The following is a 5,774-nucleotide window of genomic DNA, read 5'->3' on the forward strand; positions in this document are numbered from 1 at the left end:
ATCATTATAGAACTCAATTCAAATAATCCTTCCAATATTCAATCGAACAAACATTGGGAAAATTTAAAGAAACAAAAACAATTGGACACTCATTGGGGAAAAAGAAAAGCAAAAACAATTGATCAAACATTGAATCATCCTTGCAGCTTGAGTAGGATGGGAAAAGTTGAAACAGTAGTGATCACCATTCCTTATAAATTTAAGGAAGGCAAAAGATTATTGAAATGGCAGTTGCTCCTGATCTCTCCCTTTTGACCTGTGAGGACATCCAATTGACCCATGTGAATCATTGCAGCTGCAAATTTCTTAGGCCCAAACTGAACCATATCTTGCATTGAAGTTCACCATTTTAGCAGTTGTAGGATTGGCCAGCAACCCCTGATCAGAAATCAACAGCCCCTTTTTACTCTTTAACGCAGCGTAGTATTTGTTATCCAACCTGTTTGGTGTCAGGACATCAAGATTTGCAGGGTTCGTGACTCCTGTCCCGTTTGTGAGTGCCTCTGGTGGGCAAATGGACTTCAAGAAGTTGGCGTATTCAGGATAAATTGGCAGATTTTGTTGGTTGTTTTGAGGGTAAAGGCGATTAGCGAAAACAGCGCAGTGAGCAATGCCAATGGAATGCGCGCCAGATAGGGTCACCATTTCATCAGCGGACATACCTTTTCTGGCAAAGTTCTTGATGAGTTCCTTGGCGTCGACAAATGGAGAAGGAAGATTGGCCAATGTTTCAGAGTCAATGGAAACTCTACCATCACGACGTCCAGCTTCGACATCATAGTATATATTCCCAACTTTATAGGAACTGTCCCGAGCAGCAAAGGCAAGAATGTCAGCACAGGATACAGTTCCGGGGCATGCATCCTCAAGTTGTGCTTTTGCTGCATCAACAACCTCGAAACCTCGTAAACTATTCTTGTTGGGAACACCTTCCTTCTCTGAGTTTGGTCCATCCAATAGTACTGATGCATCACACCCCTAATTACATAAACAACACACAATTATAAGGTAGTGCAATTATCAAACGAAAATATAAACACCAGCATACGCATATTGGTAATTAAATCAGCACAGATAATCAGAGTTCTAGCTACATGTTCGGTAGATTCCAGTAATTTTGGCCAAAACTCTGTGTCCATATATGCATAAATAACTTATCCAGAATCCAGTAAACTGCCTTTTCTAGAATTCAGAACTCATAAACTGAAAAATTACCCTGACGAAGCAGTCGTGAAAATGTAGCCTGATAAGGCCAGCAGCAATGCCTGGATTACGCGATACGGCTTTGTATACAACATTTTTCACAATTTCTTCAGCAGGAGGACATCTATATCTGTAGAAACCTACTCTAAGTGGTGGCCATGTTGTTTTCTTCCCATAGGCAAGAGATGGTACTGAAAAAGATAAAATCAGGCAAGCTAAAAGTGCTAAAACAGAAAGGTTGAAGCTCTTGGAATCCATCTTTTTAAGACTCAATAGCAGCTAGGCACTATGAATTTTTCTTAGTAATTGGCTTTCCTTAAGTGATGGATATAACTTATGAACACATTGGAGTATTTATAGTTTGAGAAATTAATTGAAATAGTCTATAATTACAGATGGAACTGTTTGTATATGTTACAAAAATGAAACATGAATGCATGTAATATACCAACTGTATAGTTGAAATATTCTTGAGATAATATTGTCTGACCTTTGAAGGACTCCACAACTACCACCTTAGCTTGACGTCTTTTTTTTCCTTTAATTATTTACCATTAATTGCCTATAAGTAGAAAAAAAGAGGAAACAAGAATAGAAAAGAAACAGTTTTTATATGTGTTAATATATCAACTTTCCTTGGAAATTGACTTAATTAACTGCTTTTCATATCCTTAGTTTGGAACATGACTATTGGCGATGGATATCTTGGCTCTCGCGTCGATGGAGAACATAGCGATTAGCGTGTGATACTTAATGTGAATTGCAAAATCTCGTGAACAACTGAGTCTTTGAGTGCAAGTTGTGCCTGAAACCACTATGCCGATGGCGCGACTGCCTGGGCGTCGCGCATCGTGTCGCCTACACAATCTTTCTTAATTTTGAATGAGAGTAAAATAGCGTTCATAGGAATCATTACAAGTATTCTCCATAAATTAATAAAAAAACTCAGTCCTCTCCATTCTTAATTTGTTCTTTCCGAAAAACAATTCCCTCTTGGAGATTGAGTTGGGCAGTTTATTTTATTAGTTGGTTGCCAATACGTGTAAAATTTCTTAGTTCATAGCCAAGATGTCATATTCAACTCATTAGGATATCTTTGTTAATTTGTAAATAGGAGTTTGACTTTCTTCTCATTTTGTAGTATTTTTATTTGTGAATGTGGTATCCACAAACTCCATTCCTATTCTATAACAAGTAGAGAAAAAAATGGAAGGAATCTTGATTCTTTCCTCACATATTTTTATGAAGAAAAGCTACCGAATAGGAGGAAACTCTATATATGTTGTTTGCTATTTCTGTATTTCAAACAAGAAACCAATTCCTGCTAATTAGAATGAGTAGTGTTCTAATTTCAGTTTAGTGTATTTGGCAAAATATTAGCTAGGCTAGCTCTCTTCACCTATTCCCTTCTGAAAATCGCACCTCAATTGTATTCTCAAAGGCACTAACGTAGTCTACTTGTATTAAGAATGTATAAGTTGGTTTTGTTGGGAAAATAATATCCCGCCCAGGAATAATATTCACGATAAATAATAATGACACAAGAGAGTAACAAAGATACCAAATCTTTTAACGGGGTAAAATACAATACCCTAGCGGAGCAATATTACCGCTATAATATTACAACTTAGTAGTGTCAAGAGACTACTACAACTTCGAAAGAAATAACACTCTTTATTTTAAATACCTTACTACAATATTATTCACACTCACTATTTATCTCGCAGACTACGATCTGTGGATTACTCTCTCTAGCTTTTGTTACTTCTCTCTGATTTTTGTTGTGTTTAACATTGAGAGAATGCCCTCCTTTCATAAGGCAAAAGAGTCGTGGGCTCAAAGTATTCTACAGGAGCAATTTGATTATCCTCCACATCTTTTCAAACTTGGTCACCAAGTATTATTATATAGGCACATGCCTATATTGATGGGATGGACTCCACAATCTCTCCCTTAATTTTGATTTTTCTTTTTCATTCCAAGTCTTGATCTCAATCTCTGAAAATCTTCAAACTTGAGAGGCTTTGTAAAGATAAACGCAGCTTGATCATGAGATTTCACATATTTGAGCTCGACTTCCTTCTTGGCAATGCATTCTCTGATAAAGTGATACCTTGTATCTATATGCTTGCTTCGATCATGATACACTGGATTCTTCGCGAGTGCTTGTGCGGATTTGTTGTCAATACAAATCTCTGTAGCTTCAATCTGTTGCAAATTGATCTCCTTCAATAATCTTCTCAGTCAAATAGCATGACATGTACAGGATGTTACTGCTACATATTCAGCTTCACATGTCGAGAGAGTAACAATTGATTGTTTCTTTGAACTCCAAGAAATAACAGAATCACCCAAGAAAAACACAAAACCAGTTGTTCTTTTTTATCATCAATATCTCCATCATAATTACTATTACAAAATCCCACAAGGTCGAAATCACTAGAAAAAGAGTAAAATAGCCCAAAATCAATCGTACCTTTTAGGTAACGAAGAATTCTTCTAACGACTTTCAAATGAGTTAAGGTCGGAGCTTCCATGAAGCAACTTACTACTCCAATTGAAAAGAATATATCTGGCCTGGTACAAGTCAAGTACCTTAAGCTTCCCACAAGACTCTTGAAAAATGTAGGATCCACTTTTTCTCTTTCATCAAACTTGGACAATTTTGTCCTACTCTCCATCGGCGTGTTCACGGGGTTATAATCGAGCATGTTGAACTTCTTCAATATCTCTTTTGTATAACTTTCTTGAGAGATAAAAATTCCATCATCCATCTGCTTCACTTCTAGGCCCAAGTAGTATGACATGAGCCCTACGTCTGTCATCTCAAACTCACGGGACATATCTTTTTTAAAAGCTTCAAACAAACTTGGGTTATTACCCGTAAAAATAAGATGATCAACATAAAAACAAACAAGCAAGATATTTCCATTAGTATGAACTTTAAGATAAAGAGCATATTCATGGAGACAACGAGTAAACCCATTGTCTTGAAAATAGTTGTCGATGCAACTATTCCATGCCCGTGGGGCTTACTTCAATCCATATAAAGCTTTCTTCAACCGCAATACTTTATCTTCATAGTTTTTTACCACAAATCCCAGTGGTTGTTCAACATAGACTTCTTCTTCAAGATACCCATTCAAGAAGGCTGACTTGGCGTCTAGTTGATGGATCTTCCACTTTATTTGGCCGCAAAAGAGATCAACAAATGAATTGTCTCCATACGGGTAACAAGTGCATAGACTTCTTCATAGTCAATGCCTTGCCTTTGCTTGTAGACTTTAGCCACAAGTCGTGCTTTGTATCTCTCCACTTCTTCATCAGCATTCTTCTTTGTCTTGTATACCCATTTCACTCCAATTGCTCGTTGTCCCTTGGGAAGAGTTATTAACTCCCAAATGTTGTTCGTCTCTATTGACTCGATATCCTCCTCCATGGCTTGTCTCTACCTTTTTTCTGTAACAGCTTCATCAAAGTTTATTGGTTCACTATCAGCAAAGAGACAACATAAAAAATCAAAATTAGTAACTTCTTTTGTGTCCTTGTAGAGCTCTTGAATACTCCTTGTTCTTTGCTGCTGTTCATTTGAACTTTCTTGAGAAGAAAGAGATGCAACATTGGTTGGAGAAGGAGGTGGAGTTGTATGTTGCACAGGTTCCACAATCTTTGGTTCTTCTTTATCACCAAAGTATGGAAGAAAATTATATGATGTTTCTTCCTGAGCTTTCCAATTCCATGCCAATTCTTCATCAAATTCAACATCGCGACTTACCACCATTTTTCCGCTAATTGGGTTGTATAACTTGTAGCCTTTGAACTCGTATCATAGCCAACAAACATATGCTTGGCACTTCAATCGTCAAGCTTCGCTCTCCCTTGCTGTGGCACATGAGCATAGACTATGCTCCCAAGGATTCTCAAGTACTTAACACTTGGCTTTCTTCCACTCCATGCTTCTTGAGGGGTTTGATCTCTGACATTTCTTTTTGGAGACCTATTGTTCAAATAAACTGTACAAGAAACAGTTTCGGCCCAAAATTCCTTGGGTATACTTTTAGCTTTCAACATACATCTATCCATATTCAGAATCATTCGATTATTTCTCTATACAACTCCATTTTGTTGGGGTGAAAAAGGTACTGTTAGAGGGCAACGAATTCCATGAGACTAACAGAAGTCATTAAATTCTTTTGAAGTGAATTCGCCTCCTCTATCATACCTTAAAGATTTTATTTCATAGCCACTTTCTTTCTCCACAAAAGCTTTGAAAATTTTAAAAGCAGCAAAAGCTTCAGATTTTTGGTTTAAGAAATAAATCCAAGTCTTTCTACTAAAGTCATCAATGAAGAGAAGAAAGTATTTACTTTTACCAAAGGGAGATGGATTAATTGGCCCCCACACATCAGTGTGAACAAGTTTGAGTGGCATGGTTGCTATTGACATGGACTCCTTTGGAAAACTCCTCCTTGCATGTTTTCTAAGAAGACAAGCTTCACATAATTGATTGAGATGATTGATTGATGGTATCCCATGCACCATGTTCTTTTCTTCCATTGATTTGAGTGCTT

The 5,774-nt window shown here is 37.1% G+C and overlaps 2 pseudogenes; one reads left to right on the forward strand and one right to left on the reverse strand.

The window, feature by feature from the left end:
• Positions 1-1,513, reverse strand: LOC142166502 (peroxidase 5-like; annotated as a pseudogene).
• A 375-nt stretch (positions 1,514-1,888) lies between these two features.
• Positions 1,889-2,048, forward strand: LOC142166751 (5.8S ribosomal RNA; annotated as a pseudogene).
• Positions 2,049-5,774: the final 3,726 nt, after the last annotated feature.

The sequence above is a fragment of the Nicotiana tabacum genome, chromosome 11 (genome assembly GCF_000715075.1).
Source record: "Nicotiana tabacum cultivar K326 chromosome 11, ASM71507v2, whole genome shotgun sequence".
Taxonomy (NCBI): domain Eukaryota; kingdom Viridiplantae; phylum Streptophyta; class Magnoliopsida; order Solanales; family Solanaceae; genus Nicotiana; species Nicotiana tabacum.